General features: G+C 40.3%; 1 protein-coding gene and 1 non-coding gene across 3 annotated transcripts in view; one reads left to right on the forward strand and one right to left on the reverse strand.

Moving 5' to 3' along the window:
• The window catches only part of MID1 (midline 1), a 603,969-nt gene that overhangs the window by 201,188 nt on the left and 378,143 nt on the right, over window positions 1-24,638 (reverse strand). The window lies entirely within an intron of this gene.
• On the forward strand, window positions 6,673-6,780 carry LOC132358109 (U6 spliceosomal RNA). The gene has a single exon (XR_009500463.1). It is a non-coding gene; the product is annotated as a U6 spliceosomal RNA (small nuclear RNA).

Genomic DNA, 24,638 nt, shown 5'->3' on the forward strand with positions numbered 1-24,638 from the left:
CAAAAAGACAGACAAGATGAAAAGGGAGAGGGCTATGTACCAGATGAAGGAACAAGATAAAACCCCAGAAAAACAACTAAATGAAGTGCACAGAGGCAACCGTCCAGAAAAAGAATTCAGAATAATGATAGTGACGATGATCCAGGACCTCGGAAAAAGAATGAAGGCAAAGATCAAGAAGATGCAAGAAATGTTTAACAAAGACCTAGAAGAATTAAAGAACAAACAAACAGAGATGAACAATACAATAACTGAAATGAAAACTACACTAGAAGGAATCAATAGGAACTAGAACGAAAAATCTTAAAATTTGTATGGAGACACAAAAGACCCCGAATAGCCAAAGCAGTCTAGAGGGAAAAAAACGGAGCTGGAGGAATCAGACTCCCTGACTTCAGACTATACTACAAAGCTACAGTCATCAAGACAATATGGTACTGGCACAAAAACAGAAACATAGATCAATGGAACAAGTTAGAAAGCCCAGAGATAAACCCACACACCTATGGTCAACTAATCTATGACAAAGGAGGCAAGGATATAAAACGGAGAAAAGACAGTCTCTTCAATAAGTGGTTGTGGGAAAACTGGACAGCTACATGTAAAAGAATGAAATTAGAACAATCCCTAACACCATACACAAAAATAAACTCAAAATGGATTCGAGACCTAAATGTAAGACCGGACACTATAAAACTCTTAGAGGAAGACATAGGAAGAACACTCTTTGACATAAATCACAGCAAGATCTTTTTTGATCCACCTCCTAGAGGAATGGAAATAAAAACAAAAATAAACAAATGGGACCTAATGAAACTTCAGAGCTTTTGCACAGCAAAGGAAACCATAAACAAGACGAAAAGACAACCCTCAGAATGGGAGAAAATATTTGGAAATGAATCAATGGACAAAGGATTAATCTCCAAAATATATAAACAGCTCCTGCAGCCTAATATTAAAAAAACAAACAACCCAATCCAAAAATGGGCAGAAGACCTAAATAGACATTTCTCCAAAGAAGACATACACATGGCCAAGAAGCAAATGAAAAGCTGCTCAACATTACTAATTATTAGAGAAATGCAAATCAAAACTACAATGAGTTATCACCTCATACCAGTTAGAATGGGCATCATCAGAAAATCTACAAACAACAAATGCTGGAGAGGGTATGGAGAAAAGGGAACCCTCTTGCACTGTTGGTGGGAATGTAAATTGATACAGCCACTATGGAGAACAGTATGGAGGTTCCTTAAAAAACTAAAAATAGAATTACCATATCATCCAGCAATCCCACTACTGGGCATATACCCAGAGAAAACCATAATTCAAAAAGACACATGCACCCCAATGTTCACTGCAGCACTATTTACAATAGCCAGGTCATGGAAGCAACCTAAATGCCCATCGACAGACGAATGGATAAAGAAGATGTGGTACACATATACAATGGAATATTACTCAGCCATAAAAAGGAACGAAATTGGGTCATTTGTTGAGACGTGGATGGATCTAGAGACTGTCATACAGAGTGAAGTAAGTCAGAAAGAGAAAAACAAATATCGTATATTAACGCATATATGTGGAACCTAGAAAAATGGTACAGATGAACCGGTCTGCAGGGCAGAAATTGGGACACAGATGTAGAGAACAAACATATGGACACCAAGGGGGGAAAGCGGCAGGGGGATGGGGATGGTGGTGTGATGAATTGGGCGATTGGGATTGACATGGATACACTGATGTGTATAAAATGGATGACAAATAAGAACCTGCTGTTTAAAAAAATAAATAAATAAGATAAGTAAGTACTAGGGAGGTAATATACAACACGAGTAATATAATTAACACTGTTGTATGTTATATATGAAAGGTGTTAACAGAGTAAATCCTAAGAGTTCTCATTACAAGGAAAACATTTTTTCTTTTCTTTTTTTTTTACTTTAGATGATGGGATGTTCACTAAAATTACTTTGGCAATAATTCCATGATGTATGTAAGTCAAATAATTATGCTGCGTAACTTAAACTTAAAACTTGTATGTCAATTATATCTCAATAAAACTGGAAGGAAAAAAATTAAGTGATAACAAAAATTAAAAAAAAAAAAGTGCTACTTTTTTTTAGAAAACCCTAAACCCGAAAGGTAACAGATGATAAATTGGAAATGGATGAATCAAAGGCATTTAGTACCCATGTTACCAAAAAGAAACAGGTTATAATTTGGGGGGGGGGGCGGTGGTTATAGGCTTAAGGAGGCATCTGATTCCATGTGTCCAAAGCATGTAGTGAACCTCAGCAGAACAATCCTGTCCCTTTGTGTAGGTAACTATGGAAACTACAGTCAGTGCCATTCAAATGTGGTCCTGGATGAAATCACTGAGCAGCAGAATGGTCTTATGTGCAGGTAAAAGAGAAGCAAAATTATCACAAATGACTCAGCCATGTTCTTCATTCCTCATTTTAGGGATCTCCTCCAGTTGTCAAAAGTTACTTTTCCTTTCATCTTGTACACATCACTGTGTGCCTCTCATCTTTATGAAAAAGTATTGAACAAAACTCCTCAGTAATCTCCAGCCACAGGTTCTAACTATTCCGGTTATGTTTTATTTTTACCTTCACCTCTGGCAGAAAAATATGAGACTCCACTGCCATTAGCATTTCTAAGATTTCATACATGTACTTATGAGCAGCATAAAAAAAGACTTCTCTGAGGCTTTCCCTCTATTGTATACTTGAGCATATGCTTTTGTAGCTATGCTTTTGTTACAATGCCTCAATGACCATGTAACTTTGGGTAAGTCCCAAAACTGCTTCAGTTTTTTCACGTACCTCTAGGGTTAAGGTAAGAATTAAATACAACCAATCATTAAGTAGGGTACAAACATGAACTCTACTATTCTTTTCTTTTTTATGTAAGTGTAGTTGATTTAAAATATTGTGTTAGTTTCAGGTATGCAGCAAAGTGATTCAGATCAATCTATCTATCTATCTATCTATCTATCTATCTATCTATCTCTATATCTATTCTTTTTCAGATTCTTTTCCCATATAGGTTATTACAAAATATTGAGTAGAGTTCCCTGTGCTATACAGTAGGTCCTTATTGTTTACGTATTTTATATATAGTAGTGTGTATATGTTAATCCCAAATTCCTAATTTATCCCTCCCCCCTACTATTCTTGAATATAGGACATTGTGCTACCCACTGGAGATTCAAAGCTCAATAAGAGGCTCTTTTCCCTTGACAAGTTGAAAACCAAAACCCAAAAACCAAGTAAGCAAGTACAATGTATCATAATACTGTGATCAATAGTCTATTGACTATTAAGCAATGATATGCATAGATATACACTAAACTGGCCATCAGAAAATTCACTTTCAGTCCTACCTCTACCCGTATCTAGCTGTGTAAGCTGGAAAAACCAGTTAACCTGTTTGGGACTCAGTTTATCCATCTGTAAAGTAAGGGTTGAATTAAATAATTTCCTAAGTCCTTTGATTCAAACCCATGCTCTAGCATTTCTCATTTTATCTCTCATTACTAATACTTATTAGAGGCAAGATTGTATCTGGAAGACACTTGTGGTTGACCGTCCTATAGCCATTGCCCCTTAATCTTGGCTAACAGCACCCTCCCCCAAGTTTTGTCAGGTCTGGGGCAGCAATATCTTCAGGGAGGTGTGCTCTCCTCAACTCCAAGTGATGAGGTGGAACTCTCAAAGCCACAAAAAGGGGGGAATGTGTGAAGAGTAACTCCACTTTCTGCCTTTGGATACGGGGGAGTGAGGAGGTGATGCCTGAAGCTAGGGCAACCATCTTCCAACCGCTTGCTGATGTAAGCCTACTCACTGAGGATGCAGAATGGAAAACTGAGACACATCAGGATTCTTGATGACACTGTCATGCCAAGAAATTAATCAATCCTTGAACTGTGCTTGAATTTGTGTGTGAGAGATTTTTTAAAAAAAGAAGAAGAAAAATAGAAAATCTCTGCTGTTCAAGCCACCCAAAGTGCCCAACTAAAGACATGCAATCTGAAAAGCTGAGTTATGGTACTTTGAAATGTTCACTAACCACAAGCCAAATTTAATACTGTAAGAAAGAGAATTCATTTCAGACCAATAAGAGGATACGATGAGTGATTCAGAGAAAGAAAAACCCCTTAACAAATCTGATCTTCAATTTCCTCACCTGCAAAATAGAATCCAACATATGTCTACGTCATTGAGATGGTAAGGGCATAGTAAGAATCCACTAATTATTGTTAACTGTTGTATTATACCTGAGAAATCTCGCCTGGCAGAGATTGCTATACGGCCACCAAATCGTGTTATATTTTGTTTTTCTTCCTGGACACGCAGGAAGGCAATTTTTCCCCCGTTTCCCACATGAATCAGTCTCGATCACATGACTGAATTCTGCGTTGTGGGAAAAAGTGATGCAATCCGCCTGTGGCCTGGCTCCTGTTAATACCCCACGTGATCTTCTGGCTGGCTCTCCCAGTGTCATATTACTGTTGAATTTCAAGGCATGAGACCAAGTCTTCATATTGGCCACTAGATGGACATTGAGTAGTTTTATTTTATGAAAATATCTAACAAGATTTACTTCAATTTACGATGATCTCCTTTCACTCATGTTTTCTATTTTCCATTTAAAAATGAAAGGCAAGTTAATCATTAAGAAAGCTAGCTCAAAATCTATATACAATTAAATATGGGGAAGTGGCTTTAAAAATATCAGATAAAGTTTGCAAAATCCATGGACAAATTCTTCCCAGGGAAGCAAAGCAGCTACCCCTCTAAGGAGGTGCATATAAGTGGTATTATTTATACCTAAACATCGACTAGGAAGAATGCCCGGAAAGAAAATGATGTCCTTAGGCACATACATTTTTTTTTTTCCTTTTCTCAAGCACAGCCTAGACATCTTATCTTCTCCTGCAGCTTGTAACACACACTCTGCATTTCCACTGTCTGGCAGGGCTGGTTTTAAAGGAAGATGTGGGCTTGTGAGAAAATGCCGAAGGAGAAATCCACCTCTCCTTGCAGTTGAATCACATTTACCACGAGATACGAGCAAGTAAATGTGTGTGCCTGCTAATGGCAACATAGTTTTCGTTTTATGAGTTGTATCATGTTTATAGCAACTTCTTCTTTTTGTAAGCAGGCACAATAACAGAATTACAATTTTTATCCATCTAAGTAAAAAAATGCCATGGAGATAATTTCTATATATGTTACCTAGAAGATAAAGAAGTCTCCAGCATTTCCCAAAGAACTCTAGCTGGCATTACATTTTTTTTTTTTTTTTTGGCATTACAATTTTTTAATGTGAACCATGTAATGTGGAATACTATTAACATAGGAAATGATTTAAAATTTTTAGCTTAATGAAATGTAATGTACATTCTCATTCGAATTTGGTTTTGCATTTCACTTGAAACAGGGCTTAAATATGAATTTACTGATTTCGATATAGCTTGACTTTGAAAATAGTAATTTTTGAACACTTAATCCTAAAGGGTCTACCTCACTGGAAGACTGAAAAGAAACAGTCCTCTTCAGTAACAGTATGCACTTCATAACTTTTAAAAATATATATTAAAACTGATATATATTAAAATAAATATATATTAAAAGAAACAGAAAAATACAGAGACTGCATACATGTTTAAGATAAGATTATGAAAACAAAAGATGTCAAAGAAAGTTCACTGGAAACTAAACCCACGGTCACTAGGGAGTGAAACCTCTGTGTTGATAGGGATACTTTAGCGGAAAATTTTCCAAAGCACTATACTAGTTATTTGGTCAAATCGTTTATCTCCAGCTTGATTTTTGCCTCAAGAGTTTCACATCTAAGTAAGTGTGCTTGAACACATCCAGGGACAGGAAACTCATCCCCTTTCTTGCAATCCCTTCTACAGTTGGGCAGCTCTATAAGTTAGAAGATATACTGTCAGGGTAAGTAAATCTAGCTGCTACAACAAAAGACCCCCAATTCTCCGTGGCTGGACACAGTAAGGATTTATTTCATGTTCATATCACAGTCTAACATGGAGTTGCTGACCCCATTCCTCTCACGCACCCAGGCTCCTTCCAAACACCATCTTCTAGGGTCTCAGAATTTTCCCCTGGGTCTTCTGCACCTGGCTGGCAGGCAGGCAAGGGAACAGAGAGCATGTGGAAGGTCTCGAAGGCGGCTCTAGAGGTCAGGCCTAGAAGTAGCGTACATCAATCTCACCCACGTTTTATTGGCCTGACATAGGCCAGTGATCCCACCTGACTTACAAGGGGGGCTAGGACATATAGCGTATCAGGGTCCCAAGGCTGGAGATGAGCTCACAGATCACTGAGAGCACTAGCTGTGTCTGTTAAGGAAAGCTATCCTTCCATTGAGCTAAAGTGCTTCTTGCAGTAGCTTCTCCCTATAGGACCCAGCTTAACCTTGAGTCATATTGACTAAGTTTAATTCTGCTTCTGTACAACAGCCCTACAGATATTCAAAGATAGTCGTCATGCTTCTTGGTTCACTTTTGTTTTGGGGGCTACTCCTACAATTAGCCAACTTGTTCTCATGTGGTCTGCTTTTATGTCCCCACATGATCTTTTGTTTTTCTTAGCTCCAGTTGTTCTATAGCTTGAGTACAAACTAAATGATACTGCAGTGCTTACTTCGGCAGCACATATACTAAAAACTGGAATGATACAGAGAAGATTAGCATGGCCCCTGTGCAAGGATGACAGGCAGATTTGTGAAGTGTTCTGTATTTTTTACGTGGATGGACCTAGAGACTGTCATACAGAGTGAAGTACGTCAGAAAGGGAAAAACAAGTATCGTATAATATTGCTTATATGTGGAATCTAGAAAAATGATACAAATATTTGCAAAGCAGAAATAGAGAAACAGATGTAGAGAACGGATGTATGGATACCAGGGGGAGAAGGGGGGAGTGGGATGGATTGGGAGATTGGGACTGACATATATACACTACTATATATAAAATAGACAACTAATGAGAACCAACTGTATAGCACAGGGAACTCTACTCAGTGCTCTGTGGTGATCTAAATGGGAAGGAAATCTAAAAAAGAGGGGATATATGTACCCGTACAGCTGATTCACTTTGCTGTACAGCAGAAACTAACACAACACTGTAAAGCAACTATACGCCAATAAAAATTAATAAAAAAATACTGCAATAGTGATCTCATGGCTACCAAGCTACATTTCTTCCTTTTTGCACTTAGTTTAATGATAGAAGGACTGATATTCTATTCATTTCCCGTTGTTGGATTTGAATACTGTGACTAGCCTAATCCGAACACATTTGCTCCTATCTGTTCCATCTCTGGCTCTTTAAACATGTGACCATCCCTAAAAGCAAGTGAGCATTTTAGAGCCAGCCATGAACACAGCCAGATGCTCAGACCAAAATCTTTGTAGTTATCCATGGTTGGTTTCTTTCTCTCAAATCTGACATCCAATTCATCGGGAAATTCTGTCAGTCTCACCTACAATCTGATGACCTCTCACCATATCCCACTGCTCTGGTCCAAGCTACCACCATCTTTTGATTGCATTCCTGCTGTAGCCTCCTAAGGCGTGCCTGCTTCTACCCCGCATTCGGCCCGCACCCCCTCCCCAGCCTATTTAAGGCTGTCATTCTTTTTTTTTTTAAATTAATTAATTAATTATTTATTTATTTACGGCTGTGTTGGGTCTTCGTTTCTGTGCGAGGGCTTTCTCTAGTTGCGGCGAGCGGGGTCCACTCTTCATCGCGGTGCGCGGGGCTCTCACTGTCGCGGCCTCTCTTGCTGCGGAGCACGGGCTCCAGACGCGCAGGCTCAGTAGTTGTGGCTCACGGGCCCAGTTGCTCCGCGGCATGTGGGATCCTCCCAGACCAGGGCTCGAACCCGTGTCCCCTGCATTGGCAGGCAGATTCCCAACCACTGCATCACCAGGGAAGCCCCAAGGCTGTCATTCTTTTGAACTCCTCTGCTCAAAACTCTTCAATGGCTCCCATTTGCACACGAGTAAAAGCCAAAGTTCACGCAACACCTACAAGCCTCTAGAAGGTCATTGCCTGGCAATCCATGACACACACCTCACGCTCTCGTGTCAGGGCCTTTGCACTTGCTCTTCTCTCTGCCTGGGGTTCTCTCCCCCAGGAGAACAGCATGATTTGCACTTCTTTCGGGTCTCTGCTCAACTGTTATCTTTTCCAACAGGCCTTCCAAGACACTTCATATGACAGGACAACCTTCTCACTCCTCTCTCTTTCTGGAGCTTTCTTTGTCTTCACAGCATCTCTCACTACCTGACATATTAGACACTCGTTGGTTTATTGTCTGTCTCTCTACATTAGAATATAAGCCGAATGAGGACAGGGACTTGTTTAATTGACTTCTGTAGCCTCAGCATTTAGAATAGAGCTGGATATATTGCTGGTGCTCAGTAAGATTTGCTGAGGGAGGCATGAACGCTTTACTGCCCTCAACTTCCTGCTTCGCCCCTGGCCTGCCAGGTCCCTTGGCTTCATGTGTTCTTTTCACAGTGAGGTTACCTCCTGTCCCTTGAATTTGTACTTCAAAGTATGAGCTGTTTTCCCAGCCTTATATATTACCCTTCAAATGTATAAATTAATGAATAAAATGTAAGCTTAATTAAGGCACTAACTAGTTTCAACTCTAAGTTAACTTAGGCAAGACCAATTCAGTAATTCTTGTGTTTTATTCCTGCCTTCTGACTTAGAAATCAACTCCTGTGCAATAACCAAAATTCTCTCGAAAACATATTTTCAGCACTAGGCATTGGTTTTTGTTTGTTTGTTTATAAATTTATTTATTTTTTATTTTATTTTATTTATTTTTGGCTGCGTTGGGTCTTCATTGCTGCGTGTGGGTTTTCTCTAGTTGCAGAGAGCCGGGGCTACTCTTCGTTGCGGTGCGTGGGTTTCTCATTGTGGTGGCTTCTCTTGTTGCAGAGCACGGGCTGTAGGCGCACGGGCTTCAGTAGTTGTGGATCACGGGCTCTAGAGCACAGGCTCAGTAGTTGTGGTGCACGGGCTTAGTTGCTCCGCGGCATGTGGGATCTTCCCGGACCAGGGCTCGAACTCGTGTCCCCTGCATTGGCAGGCGGATTCTTAACCACTGCACCACCAAGGAAGCCCGGCACTAGGCATTGCTAATGCAAAAATCAGCACAGCACATTTCTCGGAAAATATTTGCTCTTAACAATGGAAGATAAGGTCTACACCTGCCTTAACCTTTCTTTTATATCACTGACCAAAAAGGTAGAAATAGAAACCTACATTTCTTTAAAGAAAAAAAGGAAAACAGGGCTTCCCTGGTGGCGCAGTGGTTAAGAATCCGCCTGCCAATGCAGGGGACACGGGTTCCAGCCCTGGTCGGGAAGATCCCACATGCCGCGGAGCAACTAAGCCCGTGCGCCACAACTACTGAGCCTGCACCCTAGAGCCCACGAGCCACAACTACTGAGCCCGCGTGCCACAACTACTGAAGCCCACGTGCCTGGAGCCGGTGCTCCACAACAAGAGAAGCCACCACAATGAGAAGCCCACGCACCACAACAAAGAGTAGCCCCGGCTCGCCACAACTAGAGAAAGCCCGCGCGCAGCAATGAAGACCCAACACAGCCCAAAATAAATAAATTTAGAAAAAAAAAAGGGAAACATTGTTTTTCTAATGAAAAATCCAAGAACTGAAACATGAAAAAGGAAATTATCAGAAAATTCCCCCCAATGTGAAAACATAACAAAATTTAATTATTTTGTTGATGGAGGTTAAAAAAGACAATGATAAGTTTTAAGGCCTTTTGCCAAAATCTACTGTCATTCCTAGCCATACCTTTTAAGGTTTTCCTCCATGGGAATGCAAAAGAAAATTATCAAAAAATGTCTGTTGTGTAAGTCGTCCCTGCCAAGCATTCTCCTTGAATAACAGAAAATTCTACCAATATTTTAAGAGAACTGTCCTTTAGCTTCAATTAACCACACTCCTTAGTGAAGCATTATAAAGATCTGTGTATCATTTCTACGGTCATTCAGACAATGAATATTTATGGAGAGCATGTTTTATATACATAGTTTGAGAAGAGAAAAAGATTATTCTCGGGGAGGGTGAGAGGGAGGCCCGAGAAGGAGGGGATATAGGTACACCTATAGCTGATTCACTTTGTTGTACAGCAGAAACTAACACAACATTGTAAAGCAATTATAATCTAATGAAGATGAAAAAAAAAAGATTATTCTCAGCAGATATAGTTCTAGCAAAGATGGAGTTTCTGCTGGGGCAACTGAACCTTTAGTGCACCTAGATATAGACATTAATATAGTTATAGTTACATGTAGATATAAATACAGCAGCAACCAAAAGGAATTTGGTCTTATTCCACCTAATAAATTTATTCATGTACTTCCTCTACCTTGAAAACATTACCTAAATAGGGAAAACACTTTTGTCATGAGAAGAATTTTCCCTTCCAATAACATTAGCTACTTTTCCTTTCTTGGGTAAGTCAGTTATTTATTTAAGAACAATTTATGGGGCTCCTACACATGCCTGAGTGGGTAGGGCACTGGAGATATAAAAATGTATAAAATCCCCAAAACCCACAGTAGACATGGGGGTAGAGTCGAAGGGCAACAATAGGAGTATGTGCTACAGAAGACTCACTCTGATACATTCATTCATTCAACAAACCTTTATTAAGCGCCTTCTATGTGCCCGGCACTGTTCTAGATGCTTAGGATACATCAGTGAAATAAACTGACAAAATCTCTGTCTTTGATGTGCTGCCATAGCAGGATAGAAAGATAATAAACAAGAAACAAAATAACCAAATAAATTATATAGTATCTTAGAAAATAAGCCCTATGGGGAAACAGAATATGGTAAGAGGCAGTGGGAGTATTGTCGGCAAGATGTGAGGTTTGTAATTTACATGAGAAGTCAGAGAAGCCCTCTTAGGAAGGTTAATATATGATCCTCTCAACTTAAGTAATGTACATTTGTGGGGTGACACCAGTATGTAGTGGAAAACCTTGACTTTAGAGTCCAGTTGGCTTGGATCAAAATGTGTTCCATGTTATTTAACAATCTGAGCCTGAATTTCCTCCTCAACAAAATGGGAACAATAACACTTCCATCACAAATTGTTGGGAAGATTGAAACAATATTTGCCAAACCTCTTTTTTAAAACATACACCTGAAGTATAGTAAGTACTCAATCACTTTAGACCCTGGACTTGCCCTACCGGCCATGAGACAGCCTGCTCTGTATGGCTTCCATCTGTGGAAAGAGCCACCCATCTTCATCCCCCAACACGCAGGCCAGGCCAGTCACCTTTATTCTCAGAATTTTAATTGGGCCTAAGAGAAAAGAACACTTTTCTCTCAGGTTATGATGTAGTGAGGATGTGAGCCCAAGAGGTGAAAGTGACCCGAGAGCCCCTGTCTTGTCAAGACAGCTGGCCCAAGAGATTGAAGTGGGTAGAGAACGAATAGAAAAGATAATAAGCAGAGGCTGTATTCTTTCATTGTTCTATTCCTAATTCTGTGGGTCCTCAGCTGCCCTTCTCTAGTAGATTGCAAAATTTGGCCACAAATTCCATCAAAAAGTAGAATCTATCCACTCCTTGAATCTGGGCATGGTTATACAGTTCTTGTAGGTCAACAGGACACTAGCAAACGTGAAGCAAGTAGAGGCTTAAAAAGTGTTTGTGCTTTGGGAGCTGCCCTCTCTTGCTGCTGGGTACCTTTCCATTAACCTATGCAATGGTCCAGGCCAGCCATCTAGAAGATGAGAGACATGGAGAGCATAGATCATATAGACCATGTAGAAGCATCATGGCTGATGCTTCCTAGACCAACCAATTCCCAGACGACCTGCCAGCTGACTGCAGACACATGAGTGACCCCAGGGGAGACCAGCAGAAGAATCACCCGGCTGAGTCCAGGTAATTGCTGGCCCACAGAATCATGACCTAATGATTGTTGTCTTAAGCCACTAAGTTTACAGATAGCTTGTTATGCAGCACTGGATAGCTGATACACTCCTCTCACACACACACCCAACACAAACTTTCCATTTCTTTCCCTAAAATAAAAGATTTTTTCTTTTGCCATTTACAACCAAAAGACATCCTGACTAAAATGAAAGGGCTTCTTGTGTTCGTGTCAGCGCCTCGATGCTCTGTCCATTCATTTAGTTTATTCTGTGACTCGAACTATGCCCCTAAATCCCAAGCTTCTCCTCCCAACCCCCATGTTGCCATTACCCACTTATGCTCTGTCCTCACAAGTTGCCAAAGAACCATCTCCTCCCTTCTCTCCATGCCCAACACCTGCAGGTTGGACGCCTTCCCGTGGCCTTTGCCAAGGGTCTGTACCTGCCACTTCCTGTTGGCTCTTCCCAATGCCAACTGCTTGATGATGCGACTCTCCATCTGTTACTGATCATCGGACCTACTGCCACCACTCCTCACTTGTCTGTGCAGACCTCCTCCTGCAAAGAGGAGAGCTATCCACCTGCCAAATACGGACAGCCAGCTTCCTCTTTGGATGTTCTGTTCCATTAGGCCCAGATTCCCATGCTCTTATTCTTCTGGTTTATCCTCTGTCTGAGATACAGCTGGGCCTGGGAAGTTAGGTGAATCTCCAGGAGCTCTCATATCCAGATGATAAATTGTAAACAACAGAAGTAGATGGTGATTTTTAAAAACAAGTCATAAGGAAATACTCTTTCTTTCTGGTGGAAGAATATTGACAAGGCTGTTGCAGGGACTGGTGGAGTCTGTGCGCTGCCTTTGAGGTGCATAGACAGTGAAGATGGTTCCGAATAATATGAACTGGATAGGTCAACGCTCAACTCGTATTCCCTTAAGCCTTTCCATTTCTGTGCCTGGTGGCCTGACAACTGCCAGCCCCTACATCTCTTTGCTAGAGAGCTTTCTCCGGTGCTAGAGCCAATTTTTGCTTGCTTGCTCTGGCAAGGCCAGAGGTACTGGAGAATTAAAGTCTCCCACCTCTGGCCCTGTGCAGTCCTTACCTAGTCAATGACCAGAGTTGGTATATAAATACCCCAACTCCCTTGTCACTTGGCTGGGATACCTCTGAGAAGTCTGTCTGACACTGGCTCCCAGAGTTCCCCAGTAGGATTAGGCTTCAGGTGCCCGCAGTGATAACTTACTTGAAACACATCCTTTATTGGTTTCCTTCCCTCCTTTGTCTCTCTCCTCCAAATAAATCACTTGCGCTTGAAATTTTGCTTCAAGATCTACATCCAGGAGAACCCAAACAAAGACAATAACCCACCTATTGGATGCCTTGAAGGACAGGCGTTGGATCTATGAAGGTGATGGCAACAGTTTAGGGGGAAAAGAGCCTAACGATGTGAGGATGAACAGAACCAGCCACTTGGATGGTAACGAGGCTAAGAGCTGCCGCTGGGCCCCATTTGCCCTCTGTCCAAGAGTCTGGGTGATTTTCCTGATAGTGGAGTAACTGAAACAGGCTGAATATAAGGGAAAGTTTTGGTTATAACCTGCTTCATCTATAACATGGGCATCAGTCACTTTGCCCAATATCCACAGGGCAATAAACTTGTGGAATTTAATTTCTTTTCATGTGGAGCTATTCAAGCATTACTCTGCAGATTTTTATGGGAGAATGATACTCTGATATGATTCTGTGTCTAAGAGCAAAGTACAACTTAAACAGATAACCAGGGGTGTTCCAAAAACTACGTTCAAATATTTATGCAACATTGACTTTTTGAGCACAGAGTTAAATCGGTTAGTTCTTTTGCCAAATGCCTTCAGACTTCATTGACTTTTTTTGGAATTAGTACAAAAGCAGAGATTATATCCAAAACTTGTACAAGGATTCTGTGTGGTCCAGAAAATGATGAGTCTTTACTGGTACATATGACTTAAATATTGAACATGTTTACTTTTCATCTTTCGGGATAGTGAGCAACCAAAGTGTCTGAACTGACTGAGGAAAGACTGCTGTATACATCTCGGACCTACTCTTCTAACAAAGAGCAGAAAAATGCTTAATAGTTCTGAATGATGAAGCGTGTAAGAAAAAAAGTGATTTCGGCATCTGGGAGACAATGTATACAGCCAGTATTGTTGTCATTGCTTCGTCAAGAATTCTGAGATCCTTCGAGCGTGAAAGGGAGGGTAGGAAATCAAATCTCTCTACTTAATAGAGAACGTATTAGAACCGCTTCAAAATTAGCCTTGGCTCGGCTTAATGAAATTGCCCTATTGTTCAGCAGTGGCCCACCAGATCCACAGTGTTCAAGCGGTAGCCCTTTGCCTGTAAAAAGCCTCGCAAATCAGAGAACCTACAAAATGAAGATTATTATTCCTCTTCCCCAGGTTCACACAGAGACTCAAACCTGCTCAGCCTTTGGAGTAGGCTAAATATTAGAGGCATCCCGACTCAGGAGGACACGCTTTATTCTCCAATGCACAATTTAACGTGTAAAATGCCTATGATATCGAGCCAGAAATTTCTGCTATGAAACTCACCAGCCCTGCTGTGCTCGAGAAATCATTTTCGAGAATGGCATAGTAACCAAGAGACGTGAACTGGAGTCACTCCTCTCCGGTGTCGTTGAAGTGTCTCCAGTGGGATTTTACTTGGAAGGCCTTCTCCCTGAGGACTTCTCCCCGGGTCTGGTTAAATTAACTTGCCTTCACTGGCCTGAGATAAGAGAATTATAATTGCTTCTCCCCTCCTCATCCCTTCCACTCTGCGCCCACACACAATCTTTGTGTTTCCAACCCTCCTGAACGTATCACTGCAGTATCCACATTACTTTCTAGTTGACACCAACATGTGCATAAAATCCGACCCTCACAGCTCACCTTTTATCACTCACTCTCTGTGTACTCATCTCCCTTTGGCCTGAACAACAGTGTGCCCAAACTTACAGCCTTCAGGGCACCAGTCAGTGACGCAATGTAGCAAACAAAGGATCTCTTGATTCAGATTATACCAATGTCAAATGCTGATGTGTGTAAATCATTAACTGTGTTTTCACTGGTGAGTCCAGTTCGATCTTTCATTGCCTGGTGACCCCTGGAGTCTGCGGCTCCCCAAGAAGCAGGGACGTTTAGGATTTTTTATTACCAGCTCATAACTAATTTATAGATTACTACGGAGTCAGGTGCACAGATTCAATGCCTCATCTATCACTATAAGTAGCTCCAGTGTTAAGGGCTGGCTACTTCCCAGCAATCAACCAAGAGAACAGAGATGAGGACAAGGGACAAGACCCATATGCCACAGAAGGGATATCTTTCCGAAGAAGCACCAATGTCTCAAGGTAAAGAGTTTACTACTTACAAACGACCAAGCTCTCTATCTCCTAAAGGTAAAACCCACTGTACGTGGCATAGTAAAAAAAAAAAAAAAAAAAAAAAAGAAAGAAAGAAAAGATCATTAAAATTATGTTCTTCCCCTCTGATTTGCCTTCTTCAGTGACGTTTTCACCAGAACAGCTGCATTAGACTCAAACTTGTAGGAAGTACTATTGATTTTTTTAAAAAAGAGAGGGCTCTTTCTTAACTGGAAAATTTTATCATGCCAGGAAATGACCTTGAAAGAAAAGGAAAACATTGAAGCCTAATTACAGCTTTGATAACACATGTGCTACGTCTTTTGCACAACAGCATTGAGCGTAGAGTTTATTTCCTTATGATTTTCTAAAGAGTGTGGTATTATGTGCACATGTTGATATGTGATAGAAAGAAGTGAAAAGTGCAAATGCTAAAAGGGCTGTTTATTACATATCTTCAAAGAAACCAGCGACTTAGGGATGTATGGTACATTCCTGAGTTTTACGTGGTTTCCTCGATAGCGTTACGAGTTTTCCGTGAAGATACTCTGGAATTCCATCTCCATCACAGCCAAGTATATGTTCCCACCCTCTGACCCCTCAGTCACGTCCACAAGTTTGACACACAAAGCTCGTTCTCCCAGAGCAAAGGAAAGATGGGCTGCGTAAATAAAACCTAAACCCAGTGGCATCTGAAACAAGTACTAGTGGAATAAAGAAATCTCTGAACATATTCATAAGGAGTGTTCCTTTATGGTACTTTTCTCTGTCTCAGGGACAGCACCGAAGCTGTGCCACATTCTGAAACTGTTGCTATGGCAAAGCATCTTGTTTTATTGACTATGGAGCACATTGTTGTGTTTAAGTCATGTAAATGATCAGGATACAAAGGAAAGGGCCTCGGCCGCCCCTGCTCAATCACGACAGCGCTGGGGTCTCTCCCCCTTGACACATGCATTTACACAGCTTGGGAAGGCATTTCTTTCAGAAAGCCTCACTTGCTGGGTGTTGTGAACTGGCCTTTGGAGACATTTATGAGATCTCCATATCTTTGAGAATTGATTCTGCAGGGGAAAAAGAATTCACAATGATGAAGCCCTTGCTTTTGTTTTAAGGCCAGGATCTTTCTATAGAAAATTTGCATTCTCTACCTATTAACATATTTTTGTTTCCAGGCTGCTGGTCTTGTCTAATACTTCAACTTTCTATCAATTTCTGTCACTTAGAAGCAAAGTAGGAGAGTTTCTCTTTTGTTCCCCACTTATCTCTCAAATGTGTGTTTTTAATTAAGTATTTTACTACAGCATCAATTCACACTGATTAGACACAATTACAGAAACAAAATATGCAGAATACATTTTAATAATGCCTGCCACCTCTGAGGAAACAATGAGGATCTAATTTAATGATCTAAGTGTTGTTTGAAAGCAATGCAGAGTTAAAAAATAGTAATATATTTTGAAAAGGAGCTTAATAGTATTTTTGGATACAAATGTAATCTAAAATGCACCACTATCTGGGGTTTCAATACATGTAATTAAAAATAAAAAACACTGAGGGTAACATTTGTTTACATGAAGAATCAAATGACACTCTTTAATAATTAAAAGCTTGATCCAATGAAAACAGTTTCAATTGTGACACTTGAGACAAGCTGTGATAATTTGCAGTCCAATTTCTCAGGGAAATTTTACCACTATGAAAATCGATTTTTGACAGTATTCTGTCAGTGTCGATTTCCAGGGTTTGACACTATATGCACTTATGAAGAATGTTATCATTGGGGTAAGCTGCATGAAGTGTACATATGAATTCTCAGTACTAGTTTTGCAACCTTTTGTGTCTTAAACTATTTCACACTACAAAAAGGTTAGAGCAAAAATCCATTTTTGATGCCGAATAAAAATGTATTTTTCCGACTTGTAGAAAAATGTGCTGTCTTAGTAGAGCTTAGATAATTACAATTACAGAGCCATATGACATATTACTCCCAGCACTTGGGTAGGGGTCTGGAGTCAAAGGAGTTTTGGACAATAAGTTAACTTTCTCAACAAAAATTCTATTTACTCCACATTTTCAATTCACTCAGAAAAGAATTCTGTAAACAATTATAATTGAGAGCTCTATTTACTTTTACTGCTTCAGATGTCCTTCCAGTAGTTATTAAAACAGTATTTACAATTCCCATAAACCTAGTTGTGTCATTGGATCTCTCACTTTAACTTTCTTGTTCTCTTTTTAAAAACTTGGTAGTTAAAATCCTAGTTTTGCATTCCTCCTCTTCATGAGTGAAGTTCAGAGATTAAAAAAAAAAGAATATAAAACATAGCACAGGGCTTCTCTGGTGGCGCAGTGGTTGAGAATCTGCCTGCTAATGCAGGGGACACGGGTTCGAGCCCTAGTCTGGGAAGATCCGACATGCCGCGGAGCAACTAGGCCCGTGAGCCACAACTACTGAGCCTGCGCGTCTGGAGCCTGTGCTCCGTAACAAGAGAGGCCACAATAGTGAGAGGCCCACGCACCGCGATGAAGAGTGGCCCCCGCTTGCCACAACTAGAGAAAGCCCTTGTACAGAAATGAAGACCCAACGCAGCCAAAAATAAATAAATAAGTTAATTAATTAAAAAAACAAAAAACAAAACATAGCACAAACCAAGATTATACCTAACGTAAATGTCTGTTCATATTTCACTTGGGTGTAACCGTGTGTGTCTGCGTATGTGTGCGGAGGTGTGTAATCATACAACGTCAGGATCAAGAGGATCATAGGAATCACCTAGTTCAACCTAACTATTAACATATTAAACATACATATATTTGATATTTATAATACATACTGCTGGTTATATAATAAGTCTTTGCCTTTCCATGGCATTCTTTAAGGGGCCATGATAGCACACACCTAATTTTATCCTAATATCATTCTGTGAACTTACTAGAGGCCGTTACCATTATTCTCACTGGGAAAATGGGCAGCTAACTTCTAAAGAGGTCCAACCGCTAGCTTACTCTTGTAAGGCATGCTAAGGTGAGGTGGGGGATTAAAACCCAGACTCCATACTACTCAGCCACCAACAAGAATGAAATAATGCCGTTTGCAGCAACAAGGATGGACCTAGTGATTATCATACTAAGCGAAGTAAGTCAGACAGAGAAATACCATACGATATCATTTATACGTGGAATCTAAAATATGACACAAATGAACTTATCTACAAAACAGAAACAGACTCACAGACGTAGAGAACAGACTTGTGGTTGCCAAGGGGGAGGGAGGGAGGGGGAGGGATGGAGTGGGAGTTTGAGATTAGCAGATGCAAATTATTACATATAGAATGGATAGACAACAAGGTCCTACTGTATAGCACAGGGAACTATATTCAATATCCTGTAATAAACCATAATGGAAAAAGAATATGAAAAGGAATGTATATATATGTATAACTAAATCACTTTGCTGTACAGTAGAAATTAACACAACAACTATACTTCAATAAAATAAATGAAAAAAAAAAAAAAACAAAACCAGATTCCACATCCTTGCTCAAGGTACTTCATTCTGAGCCACAGTCTCTAAAGCCACGGTCATGATTAAATTATCTTGTTTGGCATCTCCAATAGTGCCACTTGGCGAAAATATTTAATTAAAACGATAACAGGAGTTAGTTATCTTTTTTTAAAAATTTAAGTAATTTATTTATTTTTGGCTGCTTTGGGTCTTCGTTGCTGCACGCAGGCTTTCTCTAGTTGTGGCGAGCGGGGGTTACTCTTTGTTGGGGTGCACGGGCTTCTCATTGTGGTGGCTTCTCTTGTTGCGGAGCACAGGCTCTAGGCGCGCAGGCTTCAGTAGCTGTGGCTCGCAGGCTTAGTTGCTCCGCGGCATGTGGGATCTTCCCGGACCAGGACTCGAACCCGTGTCCCCTGCATTGGCAGGCAGATTCTTAATCACTGCGCCACCAGGGAAGTCCCTCTCTTTTTAACTTATAACAAATAAAAGCATTTTGGAACACTGGGCTCTGTATCATAACTCCTTTTCTTTCCCTAACAGCTTCACTGACATACAATTCACATACCATATAGTTTATTCATTTAACGTGCGCAAGTCAAGGTTTTATTTGAACATCCACAGAGTTGTAGAACTAGCAGCACAATCTAATTTACAGAACAGGCTGAGCTCCCATAAAAGAAACCTTGTATCCATTAACAATCACTCCCCACTCCCCCCACCTTCCACTCCCAGCCCCTACCAACCACTAATCTACTTTCTGTTTATATGGAGATTTACTTAATCCGGACGTTTCATACAAATGGAATCACAGAACATGTGATCCTGTGTAACTGGCTTCTTTTACTCAGCGTAATGTAGCATGTACCAGTACTTCATTCCTTTTTATTGCTGAGTAATATTCCATTCTATGGATTTGCTACATATTATTTATTCCTTCATCAGTTGATGGACATTTGGGTTCTTTCCACTTTTTGGCTATTACGAATGATGCTGTTATGAGCATTTATGTACAAGTTTTTGCGTGGACACATGTTTTCATTTCTCTTGGGTCTATACCTAGAAGTGAATTGCTGGGTCATATGTTAACTTTAACTTTTTGAGGAACCGCCAGAATATTTCCAAAATGGCTGCACCATTTTACATCCCACCAATAATTCCTTTTTTTAACCTGAGCTAACAAAGTCACTCTGAGGGCTTCTGTTTTGACTGTTATTAGTAAACTCCAAAGTTCCTTCTTTCACTGGCCAGTTGAAAGATGGGAGAGTGTATTTGCCTCACCGTGATTTCAGAAAAGGAATTAGAATGGGAAGCAAGGAAATTAAGGATGTGTTTATCAATTCTACATCTAGAGTGTGAATTACCTTTTGGCAAGGAAAACTAAAATTTTAGATGACAACAAATACACATCCACACAAAATTCGATTACCCTACAAAAATAAAAACAAACCAAATCAACCAACCAGTCAAACAGAAACTCCCAATGTGCAGGCATTTGCTTCTTCATCTCCTGAAGAATTAGGAGATATTTGAACTGTTTTTATAATTTTGTAGTTTTCAATAGCAAGAGATATTTTGGGCTATAAAGACATCCATGCAAAAGCCCTCACACCTGCTTCCTGCCCACAGACACACAACTATGAAAAAAAATCTCCAAAGATGCATGAATAAACCTTTTATAATCTCAAGGATTCTTACGTTTCTAGACAGGGATCAATACAGACTTTGGCTTTTCAGACAAGCTGGGACACCTTCTGGAATTTAAAACACATGCTTGGCCCCTGACAAATCAAGTAAGAGTCTGGAGGTGAAGGAGGTTGTTTCTTTTGTGCACAAACCTATCAATGCTCTGACTAGCTCTTTTTGTGTGGCCAGAAAGGTGTGTGCCAGAGAGGGATGCAGAAGTCTCCTGGCTGGCACTGCTAGGCAGCTGGGGCTGAAGTGGCCATTTTTTCTCCTTCTTCTTGATTCTTATAAGATCCATCAGTTGGTGCTTTCGACTTGTTCCTATCTGTGAACTATGTGACTGGATTTCAGGGAAGCCAGTGTGGCACTCCCAACCACGATAAGTAAACAAACGTTCTGGCTGGGGAACCATCTCCAGCAGGGAGAGCTGGAAGGTGTTGAGTGAAAATGGAAGAGAAGCAGAGGAAGAAGGAATGAGTAAACAGAAAAAAAGAGAGGAAAAAGAGAGCGTGAAATAGGGAAAGAGTACGTCCTGGGACAAAGGTCAGAAGGGGGGAAGGGTGGCAGAGAGCAAAAAACCAAGAGCTAGGAGGCACCCTTGGCTGAGGGTGTTAGCAAGTACTATTCTCCTGGGATCATCCCGGTTCCCACTGAGGTCTTCATGCCCTTGGTTGGTACAATGATTCATTGGTAATGCCCAACTTGAGTTTGCCAATGACTTCAAACCTCAGCAGGAGTTACCAGTGGTTTATAGCTTTGCAAACTGAAATTGAAACTCAAAATGCCTTTGATAAACTGCAATAAAATATTACAAAGAACAGAGAAGAAATCCCCTCTAGGTTATAGAATAACACAAAAAGAGAAACATCAATTCTTTTTCAATGGGAAAGGAATAAACAAAGCTATCCAGCTACCTAATAGGAAGCACTGATTGTAGAAGTAAGTTGAATATGGAGATACACTAAAGTATTAGCTACGCAGCCTGCAGAAATCTGGCCATTCAAACTATGTCAAAGGTACTCTGCCTAGTTCCGAGCGCCACAGTTAAAGAGGAGTGTGGAAAACTTGGCAAGAGTTCGGAGGAAAGCCACAAAGAAGATCAAAGAGTTGAAGAAAAGGGACCTGAGAGGAAAGAGTCAGGGAGCTGGAAAAATTCAATCTGGAGGAGAGAAGATTAAGGACATAATTGACTTCTGGTCCTCAGCTACGTGAGGAGCTTTTCATAGGCAAGGTGGCCACCTGCCCTCCATCGCCACTACGCACGGACAGAGAGGCAAGAGGCTTAGGTAGGCAACATGGGGATCTCAGTTAAGTTTAAGGAATTCCCTGACATGAGAAATGGCAAATAATGAAATGGGTTCTTGATCATGGATGGGAATAAGGAATATCCTCTAGTGTCTTAGAAAAGAAGTAAGACTCTCCTAGGTGTGGGATGGCTTACAGACCTTGCTACCTAGAGTTGGGGGTGGGATGATAGAGTGGGTCTATTCTGACATTCTAGAACACAATCTGGTTTGACTTCAGACTCGTGTATTCATCATTTGCCTGACCAAATTTCTCACATTTCTAGGGCTTGACACAAAATACCTTGCCTGGCATACTACTTTGAGATATAACCATTTCATGTGTGAAAAAGGACACTGGAAAAAAATCTTTGAAGAGTGGGAATTTGTTGACGGAAACAATTCAGCTAAACAAGACTCACCAAGGTGGGGGTGGGGTAAGGCACCTCGGAGTGCATGCTGGGATTAGGGCTAATTAAGATGTTGACTGAATCTATGCTAATCATGTCCCACCAGACTCTGCTGGATTAGTATGTAAATTGGTAAACTCTGTTCTGAAATTGCCCTACCAGCTGAGGTCTAATTACTGACTAGACATAACAAATAATAATGGGATTTGTATTTTAGGATGTTTAATTATGGAAATACACGTCTGGAAAAAATACCAGTTGTATTGCACAGAAAAAGAATTCATAATGTTTTACCCAAAGTTTATGAAATTTTACACCTTTAATAAGAGCACCGCGAACTAGGATGGGTGGGGGACTCCTTTCAGAGATCTAGCATCTGTGAAGGGAGATCAGAATCACAATGATTAATTCGCTGCTTGAGTAATTTCCCCAAAGCTTCTCAAAGACTAATTGTCTCATTGCTGATACACAGCATCTTGTGAGCTTTTAGTTCTATCACCAAAAGAACTGGAACTCATCCATGAATAACCAAGATGCTACGGACTTAACTCAACTACTCCGTAGCATGCATTCGGATGGAATTAAAAGCAACAGGCCAACAGTATTTGTAGGAAATGAAACCCCTAACATAGTTTTTCTTCCCAGAAATTATTCTATGATATTGCAATCATTAAATTTATAAATCAGAAAATCATTAGTCCAATTCTGAAGCAAGAGTGCATATTTCATGGTTTTAGAGAAAAGCAGCTTAGGTCTAGAATTCACTGAATGGGTACCTCGGGACACAAACTTCTTTGCAACTATTTATTGCCTCATTCTGTGACCCACCCTTTCCAGAAAATGACTCACATAGGAACAGTTATAAACAGAGTTTTAGACACAGTTGTGATAGCTCTGTGTGCCCACTGTATTGCTATTTCTCCCATAATTTTAAAGGCACATGGGTGATCATTAAATCTTTATTAGGCTTTACATCATAAAATAAATTATTCATGTTGTGCTAATACATTCTGATATCTTTACAGCCCTTCTGCCCACATTTAGCTAAACAAATCTCATTTGCATAACATTTTTATTTTAATTTAGGACAGTTTTGTTATGAAAATATAAGGCTTAAATGCCTATTATGTCCCAATTATGTGCCAATTTCCCACACTTTTCTTGGGTCCATACGGTGCATGACTAATGAGGGAAAGTTCACATAATTAACAAAGACGGATGATTTCCTTTCACTTACAAGAAGTTTTAGAATGTTTGCTCTTGCTGTTACGTGGCAAGAGGATGGGTATTATGAAACAAATTCGGTGAGTAAGCTTGTGTTTACAGTAGCTTCAGGCCTCTATATATTTGAAGTTACACAGGTATATGGAAATTAAATTTGTTGATCACCTTAATCTGAACTAGTGAATATAAAGCGTTAACTTATCTTTGTGGTGCAGAACTACAGCGAAGAATAATACAGTATTACTGTGACCTGAGGATCTCTGAACTCTGAATGGAAATTCATTGAACACAATAATTTTTCATTGAGGGGTCAGGCTTTGCAGATCTTACTGGCATGTTGATAACTGTATTTATTTAGGTTGCAATTATGGATTTTAGCTTCTTTGTTCATTAGTTTTAAAAATATAAGACACGCTAGTTCTTATTTTGAGATGTTTGATTACCTAATGGTGGATGAAAAAAATCTGAGCAAACTTTCCCTTTCGATAAGATACTGAGTTCTCACCGTCAAGCAGTGCTATTAAGTTTGCATGATGACATCTTCCTGTAGGCAATGTATCACTGAAACATTATTTTAAGTGCTATTTCCCAATGCCCAAAGGCACCTGTCAGCGATTATGTATTATTTACTATTAAAACTAATCGTGACCTACTGTAAGCATTGATCCCAGGGTCAGGTACTCTGGGATGGTCATTCTAACTTGGTCCCCTTCTTGTCAGGAGTTTTGGGAGAAGTGAACATGGGGTTAGAACATTTGGAAGGTTTACAGAGAGTGTTTTGCCAACACGTATGTAAGCAGAGTGTAAGCCTGAACAGATGTCATGTTGAATGTAAATCTCTCAGCCACTGGCTAGCAAGCTGTTGGGTAAATCTCCTATTTTTTGGAATTCTCACTTTGAAGCAAATTATACAATTGTAGAGCGTTATCCTTTCAACACATGGGCTTTGAAATCCTCTTTCGTTAAAGCAAGCTGCAGATTATTTTGATAAATAGGAATATTGATCCCAAAATGTGCCTAACATGGGAATATGACCAAACTCTCCTAGTCTGCTCTTCCAAATGGAGAAACATCATGGGGTCCTTCTCCGGCAGCTCTGAGCGCCCATCTTAGCTCAGTAGCTTGAGAGGCATGAGAGCCAGTCTTCC

This window comes from Balaenoptera ricei, chromosome X (assembly GCF_028023285.1).
Source record: "Balaenoptera ricei isolate mBalRic1 chromosome X, mBalRic1.hap2, whole genome shotgun sequence".
Lineage (NCBI taxonomy): Eukaryota > Metazoa > Chordata > Mammalia > Artiodactyla > Balaenopteridae > Balaenoptera > Balaenoptera ricei.